General features: G+C 40.5%; 1 long non-coding RNA gene across 3 annotated transcripts in view; it reads right to left on the bottom strand.

Annotated features, from left to right (window-relative positions):
- Window positions 1–13,659: 13,659 nt before the first annotated feature.
- The window catches only part of LOC139165146 (uncharacterized), a 32,007-nt gene continuing 28,681 nt past the window's right edge, over window positions 13,660–16,985 (bottom strand). For all 3 annotated transcript variants that reach the window (XR_011558754.1, XR_011558753.1, XR_011558755.1), the window contains exon 3: window positions 13,660–14,704. This is a non-coding gene — a long non-coding RNA (uncharacterized lncRNA). The remainder of the gene's footprint in view (window positions 14,705–16,985) is intronic.

Below are 16,985 nucleotides of genomic sequence, written 5' to 3' on the forward strand. Positions count from 1 at the left end.
AAGTTCATAAGTAGAGTATATAATAATATTTATATACATGATACTTGTCAAAGAGAAACATTAGGACATGGGACGGAAGGCACTTTGGTGCACTTATGCACGCCTCTTATTTGTGAGTTGGGACTAATATTTCTAACACCTTTTTCTAGAACACAATTTCTCCTCAGGGCTGTCCCCTAAGTGTCCTCTTGTTTACCCTATTGACCTATGACTGTTGTGCTAGGTTTTCCCCCAAACATATTCAGTAGTGGGATTTGTTTTTTTTACCACCAGTTCTGTGGGCATGGCTTGCTGGGCATGATATTGCTTGCTGGGCATGGCTTGGTGGCCTTGGCAGGGGAAGGATACTGTAAAATCTCCATTACCTCCCAATCAGCTGGACAGGGGCGGTATTTACCGGTTCTCCGAACTACTCAAAGTTCCTACTACCAGTTCTATAGAACTGGTCAGAACCTGCTGAATCCCGCCTCTGATATTGTGAAGTATGCGGATGATACAACCGTAGTGGGCCTTATTTAAGATGACAATGAGAGGACTTACCACAAGAAAGTAGAGAGTTTGGTGAACTGGTATAACAAAGAGCCTGAATTTTCTGCATTGCATGAGAAAAGTATATTTATTTATTTATTTATTTATTTATTCATTCATTCATTCATTCATTCATTCATTCATTCATACATACATACATACATTCAATTTTTATGCCGCCCTTCTCCTTAGACTTAGGGCGGCTTACAACATGTTAGCAATAGCGCTTTTTAACAGAGCCAGCCTATTGCCCCCACAATCCGGGTCCTCATTTTACCCATCTCGGAAGGATGGAAGGCTGAGTCAACCCTGAGCCAGTGATGAGATTTGAACTGCTGACCTACAGATCAACAGTCAGCTTCAGTGGCCTGCAGTACAGCACTCTACCTGCTGCATCACCCCGGCTAACTTCCCCTGTCCTTACCACTTTCTATAGAGGGACAATCAAAACCATCCTGTCATATTGCATTTACTGTCTGGTTTGGAAGCATGACTGCTTCAGACAGGAAGGCGGTGCAGAGTGGTGAGGATGGCAGAAAAGATTACTGGCAGTCCACTCTCTTCTTTCAAGGAGATTGCACATGAGCGATGCTTGAATAAGGTCTGCAAGATTGTCGGGAACACTACACATCCTCTTCATGTCCTCTGTTCCTTGTTAACTTCTGGGAGGAGGCTTTTTGGTATCTGAAGGAGAACATCCAGATTCAGTCACCATTTTTCACTGTATAGCAGAGGCCTCCAACGTTTTGGGCATCAAGGACCAGTTCTGTGGCAGAAAGGTTTTTTTCACGGAGCTGAGGGGCTGTGGTTTTGCATGCTGCCTGCATTCCAAAGATGGGGCTTCACTTGTTTGTGCAGACCGGTTGCTGGCATGCTGTGGACCAGTTGAGAATAGTGTTGGGTGAACCAAACTTGCATAGTTCGGGTCCGTGCTGAACTTTGCGGGGTTTGGCATACCTAACCCGAACTTTTCCAGAAGTCCGTTTTCAGGTTCAGCATTCGCTCAAACAGCGCGGTGGGTGGGAGTGGGAGGCAGGGAGGGCTCTGAGGCTCAAGCCGCTGTCTCGGCTTGGGGGGACAGTGTTGGGGAACTTAAAGTCTGTTAGGACCTTAACTCCGGAGGTCGATGGACATAAGCCTTAATCATTTCTTTAATCAAGATATTTATTCAAAAAAACAGAAATAAAACAAATAAAAGACTGTCTCGAGGGACAGGAAAACATATGCTTCTTACATCATGGAGATTCATGGAGGTTAAGAAAGGAAGAAGAAGGAGGAAAAGGAAGTGACACAAGAGGAGGATCCAATAGGACACACTAGTTAACTATTTCATTACTGAATGTCTCTGAGGGGCTGTCAATATACAGCGTGACACCCCTTCTTTGACAGTCTTCAGTGACATTGTTCACATAAGGCATATTCTTTTGCAGAGGTATTCGTGTTGCTCAGCTGGCAGTGGTTTGTTCAGCACGTCAGCAATTTGTTCAGTTGTAGGTACATAATGTAGTTTCATGAATCCTTGTTTCACATATTCTTTGGCATTCTTATATCTTATGTCGATGTGCCGTGAACGCGCTCCCACATATTCTGTTTCAGACCCTCAGCCTGACCTCCTCCCCAGCGCTTCGCTTCACGCCGGGCCAGAGGGGTGGGGAGGCAGGTTCTGCCAGCAGGCTATTCAGGATCCCGGCTGGCAGCTTCAAGCGGGCGGTGGGCGGGAGGGGGAGATGGGGAGGGCTCTGACTCAAGAATATAGCCCCAGCACGGTTTCCTCCATTGTGTATGGCCGTGTGGCCGCGCAGGCAAAAACCAAACACCACGCATTGTCTTACTCAGGAGATAGAAACGTTGGCCTCCATTGGGGCCAGAACAGAAGTTGAGGATTATCTGTCTGACCAGTGCACTCTTTTAGAAGCAGATCAGGAGTCCATTTTGAAGCTCCACCGAAAACATCTAGGGGGGTAGGCAAGTTGTCCTTGACTTACAACGCTTCATTTACTGCCCGTTCAAAGTTGCAACGGCCCTGAAAAAAGTGACTTATGCCCCTTTTTCACACTTATGACCTTCGCAGCAGCCCCACAATTGCATGATCAAAACTTGGCCGCTGTTTCATATTTGTGACCGTTGCTGTGTCTTGAGGTCACATGACCCCCTTTTGCGACTGTCTCACAAGCAAAGACAGTGGGGAAGGGGGGCGGAGAAGCCAGATTCGCTTAACGATCGGGTTTCTAACTGATCCATGCCCAAGCATGAAAATGTGCCGCCCACACCGGAAAAAAATTAGAGGGAACATTGAGCCCCAGTTGTGATGATGTTGATCTGTGGACCAGAATCATGAGGACTATAATCAAAATCATCTAGAGGGTATCTCATCGCCTGCATTTTGCTTAGCTCCACTAATTAGGTTTTTAAAATGTCTTTAGTTGAAGAAAGAGTCGTAGATCCTTGGAACAAACTTCCAGCAGATGTGGTTGGTAAATCCACAGTAACTGAATTTAAACATGCCTGGGATAAACATATATCCATCCTAAGATAAAATACAGAAAATAGTATAAGGGCAGACTAGATGGACCATGAGGTCTTTTTCTGCCGTCAGTCTTCTATGTTTCTATGTCTCTATGAAAAAGAAAATACATATATTACTATATACTGTATTCACAAACAAAGTGAAACCATAATCATAAATTGGGAGGAAGGGAAGAAAGAAATCCCTTCCTTGAAAAAAAAATAGCACTGAATGATGAATGGATTTTTCCTGTTCTTTTCCTCCTTTTATGCTTTTTATGGATTTGTTTTATGGATTTACATTTTTTACATACCTTATCCTGGCACTTTGCATTTAGATTTATTAAAAGATTAGTTTTGTTTAAATCTTTGTCTTACCTAACAAAATAGTTGCTCCAAGGCAAAGACTTAATAGTCTGTTCTTTTATTCTGCCTCTTGATGCATAAGAATAGAGGCAAGTAGAAGATAACCATCTCTGCCCCCTAATCTTAGGCTGGGCATCCTCACTTTTAACTTTTATTTACATTACAGTTAAGATGAGATAGAAATCAGCAAGATCTCCCTTTGCAAAATCAAAGGAAGACTAACTCCTTAGTTATTTCAACAATGACGTTGATTTCATTATAGGAGCTGTTCAAAGGTTTCAGTAAAAAGATCAGGATGCTAGTTGGGATTAAAAGGATCACACTTGGATATATTAAAATTACATAAAAATTAAATTGAGGAGCAAGAAATGAACAACAATGCATTTCAAGAGCATTTCTTAAAGTTAATTTGTATACATTATAAAATGAATTAACTATAATATCATAATCCGTACTAAGATTGCTTGCCATTGAATGCCTTCTGTTTGAGTTTTGCTTCTTAATAGCTCAAGGCTGCACAATCTGATTCATGAACTAGTATAGTTTACTATTTTGGTTCAAATATCAAAGCTAAATAAATGTGCACGTGCCTACAAAAATGTCTATATACATCCAAGGATCATACTAAATCTATTTAGCAGGCCAGCAACGATTCAGAATGGGCTTAATATGATGCTGAGCTTTAAAAAATCCAGACAAATTAAAAAATGTCACATGAACTTACCTGGGTAGAGATATAGAACATTTTATTCTTTATTTTATTTTAATTTATTTGTTTTGTCAAGTACGTATTGGTGGTATATAGAGATATAGTAATATCTGTAACCCTGTAATATGTAACAGAGCTGAAGGGATTGGATACTGTAGCCTAGAGGATAATTCTCTGCCTTACAAGGCAAAGGTTGCAGGTTCAAGTCCCAGTGGGTATGGCTAGCTGATGAGGCCAAAATAAGGCTGAAATAGATCTATCCTAGTCTCCCTTAATTTTCAAATTCAGCAAAAAAACATGTGACATATAGTAATATTTATATACATGATACTAGTAAAAGAGAAACATTAGGATGGGACGGAAGGCACGCTGGTGTACTTATGCACGCCCCTTACTGACCTTTTAGGAATCAGGAGAGGTCAACAGTGGATAGTCTAAGGGTGAAGTTTTGGGGGTCAAGAGATGATACTACAGAGTCTGATAGTAAGTTCCATGCATCAACTACTCAGTTACTAAAGTCGCATTTCCCACAGTCGAGTTTATAGCAGTTTATTTTAAGTTTGTATCTGCTGTGTGCTCGTGGGTTGTTGTGGTTGAAGTCTATAAGTCTATAGCCAGGGGTGGGTTCCAGATTCTTCTACTGCTGGTTCAGTCAGGGATGCGCCGCATGGGCAAGCGCATGCTGTTCGTACATGCGCATGCACAGTACTAAAAAATAGCTGCACATGCGCAGAAGCAAAAAACCAAATGTCACCGTCAAGAGAACCAGTTCAGACGGGTGGCAGGCCTGTGTTGCTGCCAGTTCCAGCGACCCGGGACACCAAGTTACTATCAGTTCTATAGAACCCGTCTGAATCAGTAGGAACCCACCTCTGTCTATAGCAGTGGCTATTTTATGACAGATGGATTTCAATTCCCAGAATTCCCCACTAGAGAATGAGTTGAAGCCCACATTGCTTAAAATGGCCCGGGTTGAAAAACAGGTTGACGTTTTCAGATGACACACGTAACTCTTTAAATGTGATTGTCGGCGTTTCTTCAAAAGTTATCACCAAACTGATAAGGCAGAAAAGCCAGAAATCATTAAATATCTAAGAAGCAACCTTATTTACTGAATTTAATTTTAATTGTTTACATTGAAATTAAATTTAAGTTTTTCCCATTTTTTAAAAAGGTTTGACACTTTTTTAAAAAAAAAAATCTTAAAAAATCTTTTTAAAAGGTTTGACACTATTTTGAAAAAAAAATCTACATATCCCTAATATAAGAGATTATACAGTGGGTGTCCCCTAGCCATTCAGAGGCGTGAAATAAAAAGTTTGATTTTGTGCTGTTTTGGATTTTGTGCTGTTTGATGTGTTTAAATATGTATATATATTGCAGGGTGTATGGGGTGCTCAGAGAGGGGTAGCACCTCTGGTGTAGGAACATGTTGTGTCCTTTTACAACATTTAGGCAGCTTTTAGGGCAGCTCATTCACCTTTGGTCCCCACCTGTCGCTCAGCTCTCACCTGTGGCAACAGCTTCGACAGGCTGGCCAAACCAGGCTAAGAATAGCTGATGGGTCATTGACCTTCGGCAAGATAGGGACTTGTCTATCCCGAGCATGTGAAGACAAAATCCGATGGATTGAGTGGATGAAATCTACTAGAATAGGTCAACAGTCATGAAGGCGGTCTCTGCAAGCGATATGGTGCACTAAGAGCATGGCAAGACACGAAAGACGCCCTGGTCAACCACTAGAAGAAGGGAAACTCTGACTGCAAACCTCCACTGCCTTGTGGCTATATCCATCACTGGAAAAGGCTTCAGGAGTAAACCTTGAGGCAAAACCCTGAGCTGGAGTCCCGGAAGCAATTCGTGACTGTGTACAGCCACGTTCTGATAACTCCTGCGATGTAGCTGGAACCAATCATATTGGCCTTTGCCATTCCATTGGATTATTTCAGAGACGTGGAGAGGGGGGATCTGCTGCTTAAGTAACAGTCTATCCGCCATACTAACCTGTTCTGTCTGGGTTCCCCCAGACCTCAACACCAACTGGAAAAAACAGCCAGACACTCTGGTAAAAGCCAAAAGTATTTTATAACTGGAAAAAATAAGTACAGTGGAAAACCTGTTCTTCCCAACAGACAGGATATAATACGGTACAGCAGGGTCCTGATGTCCAGACAATACAGCAAGCTTCTTGCTGGCACCCCCCCCAAGGTTTCAATAGTCAAAGGCACAAACCAGGATTCCAAGACGCCAAAGTTCACAATCAGGTCCCACGACTCTCAAAGATAAAACTCCACAAGCCAGGAAGGGTGGGTCTGCCTTTTAGCCTTTCCCAAGAGCACCACACCCAAACCCAGCTGTTGCCACTTTAATGCTGAAAGTATTTAGCCAATTGATTCCGTCTCTGAGTAGCTCTTCGTTGTCGCAGATCAATTATGGCTTGTGCACTTTCCTCTAAGGAATCCAGGCTGCTTGCTGGGGAGAGCTCCCCCTGGTGGGACTCTGGCTGTCCTCCCTCTTCTTCAGCCTGGGATTCCTCCTCCTCGTCTGTCTGCACCTCCTGTTCCTCAGCCTCTCCCTCTGAGCTGGAAACCGACAGAAGGTCAGCCGTTCCCGGAGGGGCCTCAGACGGAACCACAACACTAACCTATCCAGGCTTCATGCTCTGGGGAATCCAGAGTATGATACCATGGTCTTTCGAGACTGAAGGATGCCAATGCATATATATTGCATATTCTTTTGATTAAATGGCAATACCCACATGCCTTATAAAGAGTAAAGTGAATATGTTTTGGAAAGATATTCGATATAACATATATAGTGGTACCTCTACTTAAGAACGCCTCTACTTAAGAACTTTTCAAGATAAGAACTGGGTGTTCAAGATTTTTTTTGCCTCTACTTAAGAACCATTTTCTACTTAAGGACCCGAGCCCAGAAAAATTTCCCAGGATATTTGAGAGCGGCATGAAGGCCCGGCCAGTTTCCTGCCATTCCCCCTTTAATCCTGGCCATCTGGTGGTATTTAAGGAGGCTTTTGCAGTCCAGAGCGAACGAAGCATTTCCCTTTCTCTGGGCGCTTGGACAGGGAATAAACCTCTGCCAGTGCCCAGAGAAAAGAAACGCTCCCTTCGCTCTGGGCAGCCAAGGAGTCACCACAGTGAAGGAAAGGCGCCGGCTACAAAGTGAGCAAGTGAGCGAGAGGGGAGCCCTTCAGCATGGGAAGGAAGAGGCAGCAGGTAGCAGCAGCAGCAGCCAGTGTATGGGAGGCAGTGTATGGGAGGCAGCCTTGCACCAGGTGTATTGGAGGCGCATGCTCTTCCTCGCCGCCTTAGAGTCCCTCTTTTTTTTTAAGCATTAAAGTTTTGGATTTTTTTGATTCCCCTCACCTCACTTTCTTCCTTTGGCAGCGACTGTCCTCCTCCTCTTCTTCCTCCTCCTCCTCCCACCCAAATTCCAAACTTTTATTTCTTTCTTAATGGGTTTGCACGCATTATTTGCTTTTACATTGATTCCTATGGGAAAAATTGCTTCTACTTAAGAACGTTTCTACTTAAGAACTTGGTCATGGCACCAATTAGGTTCTTAAGTAGAGGTACCACTGTATATGTGATTTGGTGAACACCACTTCTTTATATACAAGATAATGTTTGAGGCCTCTATATTCTAGAGGTTTTGTTGAAAAGCTGCCTAAAACTCATTTTTAAATCACAGCTGTGTTGTTCTTTCATCCTGAACTATTCCTGTCATTTCAAAGAATTCTGTTAAGATCTGCCATCAGGACTTCTGGCTCTTCTTCTTCTCTACCTCCCCCATAGTAAAGTACATGTTCCAGCCATTATCCTCATACCTTGCATTCCTTTGGAACAAGACAAATGGTTTCATGAAGTCTTTATTTTCTATTTTTATTTCTAGGTTATTCTGAGGTGCTAGCTTTTTGTTTAAAAATAATAAATATATACCTACAATATGTTAGGTTATGTTAACCATCTTCTCTATATAGTTTACTAAAATGTTCACTCTTAAGTAGGAAAAGCAAGTAGGATGCTTGGCTGCATAGCTAGAGGTATAACAAGCAGGAAGAGGGAGATTGTGATCCCCTTATATAGAGCGCTGGTGAGACCACATTTGGAGTACTGTGTTCAGTTCTGGAGACCTCACCTACAAGAAGATATTGACAAAACTGAACGGGTCCAAAGACAGGCTACAAGAATGGTGGAAGGTCTTAAGCATAAAACGAATCAGGAAAGACTTAATGAACTCAATCTGTATAGTCTGGAGGACAGAAGGAAAAGGGGGGACATGATCGAAACATTTAAATATGTTAAAGGGTTAAATAAGGTTCAGGAGGGAAGTGTTTTTAATAGGAAAGTGAACACAAGAACAAGGGGACACAATCTGAAGTTAGTTGGGGGAAAGATCAAAAGCAATGTGAGGAAATATTATTTCACTGAAAGAGTAGTAGATCCTTGGAACAAACTTCCAGCAGACATGGTTGGTAAATCCACAGTAACTGAATTTAAACATGCCTGGGATAAACATATATCCATCCTGAGATAAAACACAGGAAATAGTATAAGGGCAGACTAGATGGACCATGAGGTCTTTTTCTGCCGTCAGTCTTCTATGTTTCTATGTTAAAAAGAGAATGTTGATCTTGAGCAATGAACAGAAATTGGCAAGGTCTGATAAAACTATGTTTGAAAAATTATAATCCTAGAACATGTAATTTGTACATTTCAAAGGAGTTATTGGTGGACATACAGAGGATTTAGGCACCATAATATCAAAGCTTAAAGGGTGATGCTAGAGATCTCCATTGAGAGAGCAATCCTACTGAAAACAAGGTCGCCCTACACTAAAGTGACTAGATCATGAGTTAGGTACGGCAGGACACCATTGGTGATGGGGAGGGGGGCAGACAACTGGTAAAACTCATAACACTGAAAAAAGCTTGCCTGTTCTTCCCCATGAAAACATAGCTAGCAGAGGGTGGCAGCTTCGACGGCGACCGCAGGGCCCCTGTCTTGTAGGCATTGCTGGAGGGCTTGGAGGGCTGGAGGGAGACCGCAGCGGGAGTTGTGGGTCCAGCAGCGTCAGGACAGGTTTGACCCGTCGGTTTGGGGCGCGGAAGTGGCTTAGGTCGGCTTACCAGCTTGCAGCAAGCCCAGCAGCAGGAGGGCTGGATGGGCAAGGGGCATTGCGACGGCAGGGCGCTTTAATCATGTTAATCATTATCCAGAACTGAACTTTTATAGCAATTAAAGAAAATTGAGCTACTTGCCTAATCTGTTATCATACTGAATCTTGTGGGTTCAGTACAAAACCTTAAAATTTATTTATTTGGATTTGTAAAGCAAATCCGAGGACTTGGGGCGGCTCACAGCATATACAGAAAAACAAGAATAATAGCAATGCAATTAATACATTAAAAAACAATCTTTAAAATTCTAATTAAAAAGAAAAAAAGTATTAATATCATTCATTCAACAATCAAACTAAATGTTACTGTGCTCCTCAACAAATAATGCTGTCTATCATTTGTCCTTTTTGTGGCTATTCAAATAATGTGACTTAATCAACTGAAAAAGAGTCCAAGCACCTATTTGAAAACTTATCTTGGTTGGTAAGCCACTCCCACCCAGTCACATGAACTTTAAGCCACTCCCAGTCACATGATTGTCAAGTCACTCCCACCTGGTCACATGGCCAGCAAGCCACTCCTATCCAGCCACATGATCATCAAGCCACACCCACAAAATAAGCCGTGACCAGTGTGGCAGTAAAAATTTTGACAGGCTATCACTGGCTGTATGTCTGTATTTTGCTTTTATAATTGTAGGAAATGGTAGAAGGCAAGTAGGATTTGGCTTCTTAATGCTTTAAGGTAAAGGTTCCCCTCGCACATATGTGCTAGTCATTCTTGACTCTAGGGGGCGGTGCTCATCTCTGTTTCAAAGCCGAAGAGCCAGCACTGTCCAAAGACATCTCTATGGTCATTTGGCTGGCGTGACTAAAAGCCAAAGGGGCGCAGAACACAATCACTTTCCCACGAAAGGTTTTTTCCTACTTGCATTTTGTACATGCTTTTGAACGGCTAGGTTGGCACAAGCTATGACAAGTAACGGAAGCTCGCCCTATTATGCAGCACTAGGGATTCAAACTGCTGAAATGCCAACCTTTCGATCAACAAGCTCAACGTCTTAGCCACTGAGCCACCGCTGACCTCTTGGGAAATCCAATTTAATCTCTGGGTCTTAATAGACTTCACACAATTGGCAGCTTCCTTGGTATTCTGTTTTATCACAACAGATAAAGTAGGGCTCACAAGTATTTTGCAAATCAATGTATTGTATTATTTATTGTTCCATGTTTTAGGCAGGCAGGTGTGTAATATCTATATATGCTATTTACTACTCGTTTTTATAAGCAGTTGGCCATATTTGTTTGGTTTGGAAATATGACCAACTGCTTATTAAAACAAGTAGTAAATAGCATATATAGATGTTATCAATATTACACACCTGCCTGCCTGCCTAAAACATTGAACAATAAATAATACAATACACTGATTTGCAAAATAGAGTTGAAGATATGCAGCATTTTCATTTTCTAAGTGTTTCTGGGTCAATGTAAGACTTGAAAAGATAAACCTGGTTGTTTTCATTTTTTAATTTAATTTAAATGTCTTAACTATATTAAGTTGGGTGAGACCAGATAGCCAAAAGATGCAGTGCTCAGGAATCCCATGTTATCTTCTTTAGAACAACTGTAAACATTGGGTGAGCGAACTGGATCTTTTTCCTCCCTCTTGTCCTGTTTTCCTTTTATTTCATGCCTTTTAGACTGTAATCCTAAAATTACAGACTGTCTTATTTTGTTGTTAATCTGTAAACTCTTCTGGGAGACTTTCTGGCTGAAAAATGGAGTGAAAAGGTTTAAAATAAAATGGATGAGATTATTTAGATAGCAAATCTAAAGAGTTTGGGACTCCGGTTTGTAAAATCAGCAAGTATGAGGTGGGAAGTTTTTCTTTTTACTCCATCACTTAACCCTAGAAACTTCACCCTGTAAAGTGGGCAAGTCACAAACCTAACAGTAAAGTTATGAGTCCTCATAGAAGGGCAGCATATAAATCAATCAATCAATAAATAAATAGGTAAGTAGGTAGGTAAATAAATAACATACATACATACATACACAAATGGTAGCGTTTCTTACACAGCACATTATTAGTTTTCCATGTCTCAACATAGAGCACGCCATTAATTTAGATCTTTTGAAAAAATAATCACAAATTTGTAAGTAGACTCTATGGCCAATGGGTAAATGAAATGTTGTGGAGAGCAATAATATAGAGTTTTTAGAGTTGTACATTTGAGGTATTAATGGACTGTAATTCTTGTGATTCTTAACCCTGTTAGTTAAGGCATATCAGTGGTGAAGGCTAACAACACTAGGAGGTCCATAACTCCCTATCTCAATAGCAGCCCTTCAAAGTAAGTAAGTAAGTAAGAGATAAATAAGGTAATATCCTCCTTTAATGAGCCCTTCTTAGAAAGATTTTGGTAAGCATCTCACTGTTTGCTTGTATTTTATAAATGCAGGCTGGTTGTCAATTACCCCAAATGCAGTCAGGTGACCACAGGGGGTGGACATTAAAACTTCAAATCCAGGTTCAAAGTTCCTTTTTCTGAGTCCATTATAACTTCAAATGGTTGCTGAGCGACCAGTCATTAAGTAGAGTATATCTGCAAGCAACTAACACCTTTCATACATTTATCTAATATTGAAACTATTTTAAAAGAGCTGTGGTGGTGCAGTGGTTAGAATGCAGTATTGCAGGCTAATTCTGCTGACTGCCGGCTACCAGCAGTTTAGCAGTTTGAATCTCACTGGCTCAAGATTGACTCGGCCTTCCATCCTTCCAAAGTGGGTAAATTGAGGACCCAAATTGTTGGTAGCAATATGCTGATTCTGTAAACCACTTGGGAGGGCTGTAAGGCACTTATATAAATATAAATTTATATATATAGATTTAAATATATAAATCTAAGTGCTATTGTTATTGCTATTTGAACTGAATATGTCTTATAGCAGACAATTGTTGTCTACCAGTCTGGTCTGATCAATCTACTTTCTAGCTATCTTCTCAAACAGTTTAATTTTCTCAAAGATGCTAAATATAAGGCAGGATAAGAAAGAAATGGATAGATGTATCTTTTAACAAAATGTAAACAGCCAAATGAACAAGAGATGCTTTGAAATAAACATGAACATGAGCTTTATCAACAAGACTCATTCTTTATACTCTTGTTTTACTGTGTTAGCATTGCTTTTTGTGGGTGAATGTTTACCTTAAGTTCCTGTCTTAGGGTAACTTTTAGTCATTCTGGATTACATGTTAGAGCATGCTGAGAGATTCCTTCTCTATGGCAGAATGTCCTTCAACCAACATCTTTAAAAGCACCAGTTAATATAGCTTAACAGATTTTCTTAAAGAAGTCATGGGTAAATTTCTGATTTTTATAATAAATGTCTAAACAGCCATACATTAAATGCATATAGCAAGTAAGAATAATAAGTAATCAGTGGTAATCTTTCAGCCAAATATGAGAATGGGTAGCATGTGTGTGTGTGTGTGTGTCTATGTGTCAGTGTGTATACCGAGAGGCAAATAAGGAGCTGTGATGTTCCTTCAATACACCAGGGTGATTCGACACAAAAATATGTAACCCTTCCCTGGTGCAGAGGTGAAGCGATTGGATACTGTAGCCTAGAGGATAATTCTCTGCCTTACAAGGCAAAGGTTGCAGGTTCAAGTCCCAGTGGGTATGGCTAGCTGATGAGGCCAAAATAAGGCTGAAATAGATCTATCCTAGCCTCCCTTAATTTTCAAATTCAGCAAAAAAATGTGACACACACAGACACACACATATATATATATAACTTGTTTTTAAAATATTTTAAAATATTTACTTTATACATACATACATACATACATACATACATACATACATACATACTGTACATACATACATTTAAATTTTAATTCTGACATCTTAATCTATATTAAAAGAATTGACAAATGAAACAATCTACAGTTTAAAAAGTATAAGCAACTTTGTATATTCACTGCGTAATTTTATGCCTGGGTAAGTAGGGCAAGACAACTGCCATTTTTTTCTCATTATGTTTAGTTTATTATATTAGCTTTTTCAAAACTTTTTCAAATGCTCCTTAGTAAACCCACTATCCCAGTATAGGAGAAATGGCAAAACCTGGGGGCAGAGTTAAAAGAGAGATCAGTCTAGAATTCGTATGTAGCCACAAGCAAACGAAGTTCAACTTCCCTTGAAACCTGTTGACTCTTCTGTAGCCTGTTAGTTGAGAAGATTCCTGTGCATAGGCATTATTAGCAATAAATCAGTTTAATTGGACCTTCATATATGATCCTTTGCACTTGACATCCTGTCTAAAGTAAACCAAGCAAAGACAAAACAAAACAAGACAAAATAAGGAGGCCTAGTAGGCACAATTAAAAAGCAGCAATCTCAGGTATGAAGTTTTTTATTTTCTCCACCATAAAATAAAACAATATATAGTTATAAACACAACAATAATGCTTAAAATCAATCATACATAAACTTTTCATATTACTCACTCAATGGAGGCTCTTATCTCTCCTCATCTAAAATTTTCTATTAATTATATACAACATTGTCAATTCTTAAAAATCTAATCAAAAATTCTTCCTCTCCATCTTACTATAAAAAGTTACATTACATCAATGCAAACAATAATAAAATATTTTTATCTAAATTTTAATATTGTATCATATAGCGAAAAAAAAATTATATATATACCGTATATATATATATATTTAATAAAAGAAACTATTCATAATTTATCACCTACTTCATAAAATAACGCTCTATATGTTTAAAGTCTAAACAATAAGTAAAGTTTGTGTGATATGATTGTGTAGTGCTACCACCATTTCTCATCTTTGCCATCTGGCTTCCAAAATTTAAATCAAATTCTCATGTTTCAATTTTTCCCAAAAAGCAGCAATCTCAAAGTTTGAAAATCAGGATCAGGCATGATTGTGACTAATTTTAGAGTGTGCAAACTTTGAAGCAGGTTCTTTAAGGGAACACATTTATGTCCGACCTGCTGTGAGTGGGGTTATATTAGGATCGTAACTCTTATTTCCATTGATTTTCCTAAGTTATGATTCTAAAGTAGTGCTTCTCAATTACAGCAATTTTAAGATAGATGGACTTCAACTCCCAGAATTCCCCATCCAGCCATGAGATTTGATGTCCACAAATCTTGAATTTTGCTAAGGTTGAGAAACACTGTTCTAAACAGAGCTTCTTTTTTTTTTTGCAACTTTGTCCAAATTCAAGTCTGTGCTTAAAATTCTTCCTTCCCCTCACATTAGCTGAGTTTCATCCTCCAAGGGTACTTTGACTCAAGTCTTCGCTTTTTGGGAGAGACTGCAGGAAGTCCTTATTATTTCTTGAAGTGCTGGAATTAAAACCCACTTGAAATCATTTCAATGGCAGGACCGTCCTGGTGAAAATGGTTTGATTTCTGTAAAAATAGAAAGGAAAATCAAGCACTTTTTCTGTGTAACAGAGATATTTCATCAGATTAGTTGAGGCTTGTCTGCTTTATATTGCCCAGGCTATATAGAAAGGGGAGGATTTAATTAATGCATAAAAAGCATTCAGAATACCTGAAATACCTTTCTTCTATTCTTATATCTCTTCTTCTATTCTTTCATTGATATGTTCTATTACTATATCTTCTTTTTATTCTTTCTTTCTTTCTTTTTTTAAGAAAATAATTTTTATTACATATATACACATTTACACAAATAAAATAAATGGTATAACTATAAATCATAAGTTGAAACAATGCCAAATTAACACATACTAACAGACAGACAAACAAACAAACAAATAAACAAAAAATAGAATAATTCTTATAATATAATTACTTATTTAAGTACACTAAACAATGATAAAAATAACAATTAACATATAACATAATTTATAATATTTGTACTTAAATTCCCTTGAGGGGGTAAGTTATAAATCATCATATAATTTTAAATTATCTTCTGGTGAAGTATCTACCATTTTCTCCTTTAGGTTGTCCATATTCCTTTAATCATTTTTATTTTCTTAACCGCCTTCTTTCATTCATGTTTAATTTATTTAAATTCATACAAATCTTTCCTAAAAAAAAATATTGTATACAGATCTTTTATAATTTTTCATATGAAATAAAAAGGATATAAAGTATTGTTATTATTGTGTTTCAATTTAAGTTTTTGTTTCTTCTCTTCTGTCCCTTCTTCATTCAATTTTCTCTCCCTCCCTCCCTTTCTCTCTCTTTCCTTTCTCTCCCTCCCTCCCTGTGCCTGCCCTGCACCACCCAACAGGGACGGACAGCCCTCGATCGTCGGTTCGTCGCCCCCCCCACCACGCAGAGGGAGATCGGGCTGCGAGGGCAGTGGATCCGTGTCCCCAGCCACCGGCTTGGATTCCCCTCCCGGTGGCATTGGGCTGCCCTGCATCACTCACGCACTCGACTGCGGTGGCTGCTTTGGCAGGGAAGGAGGAGTTTGGGGAGAAGATGAAGGCAGCGGGCAGCAGCTGAGGCGAAGTGAGGCGAAGGCGGCGAGGAGCGGCGAATCCACCTCCCCAGATCGGGCTGGTGGGGGTGGCAGCCACCGGGGAGAGATTGGGCTGGTGGGGGTGGCGAATCCACCTCCCCAGCCACCGGAGAGAGATCGGGCTGGTGGGGGCGGCGAATCCACCTCCCCAGCCAGGCAGCGGCCGGCCGAGCGAACGGGAGAGCGGCGAGTGAGTGAGTGAGCGGCCGGCCGGGCAGGCGGGCGAGCGGCGAACGGCGGGCGAGCGGGTGCTGGGGGGGCGGGGGCAGCCGACATTGAAAGCAACCTGTCGGCTTCCGAACTTTCGTCGCTCCCCGGCTCCACCATCTGTGCATGCGCGGCCATGGAAAAAAGGGCGCGCATGCGCAGATGGTGTTTTTACTTCCGCACCGCTATATCGCGAAAAATTGATTATCGCGAGGGGTCTTGGAACGGAACCCTCGAGATAATCGAGGGATCACTGTATTTCTTTACTTACTGGCAGTGTTGTCTCTAATTTTTTTGGGGGGTGGGCGGAAAAGTATAGTGTCTGAGCGGCAGTCCCTTCGGGACTGGGCGGCACAGAAATAATAATAAAATTTCCCTCTCGGCTTCTGGGCAGGTTTGGAAAACTCTGAGTTGATGATGATTTTTAAGTGAGCAATTGCTCACTGCTCAGCTTAGAGGGAACTATGCTTACCGGTATTAACATTCCATGGCGGAAAAGCATTTCTCCCACTCATTAGTCCCAATTTGGCTGTCTGAATTACATTTCAATAACAGGCTGGGACTTTTCTATTCTTTCATAGATATATATATATATTTGTTTTCATACACGGGAAGAAACCCGAATATACCAAGACCGTCATATAGATAGTTAGATAGATAGATAGATAGATAGATAGATAGATAGATAGATAGAGAGAGAGAGAGAGAGAGAGAGAGAGAGAGAGAGAGAGATACCCACTAAAACTCTCATTGTGTACTGGACAAAAATGGCCTCATGGCAAGGTACATATTCCTCCTTCTCACACAGTGGCAGTCGAGATGAGCTAAGGAAGATTAAGGACCTCTATGTCTGAGGAATTTGTCTCATAAATATACAGTTCTCCAACATGAGAAGGCAAATATGAACCTGGACATATTGCTGGGTGCATGCCAATCTAGATCAGGCCATTTTGAATGAATGGGAGAAGGTTGCAGTTTCCTCCA

This window comes from Erythrolamprus reginae, chromosome 3 (genome assembly GCF_031021105.1).
Source record: "Erythrolamprus reginae isolate rEryReg1 chromosome 3, rEryReg1.hap1, whole genome shotgun sequence".
NCBI classification, from domain to species: domain Eukaryota; kingdom Metazoa; phylum Chordata; class Lepidosauria; order Squamata; family Dipsadidae; genus Erythrolamprus; species Erythrolamprus reginae.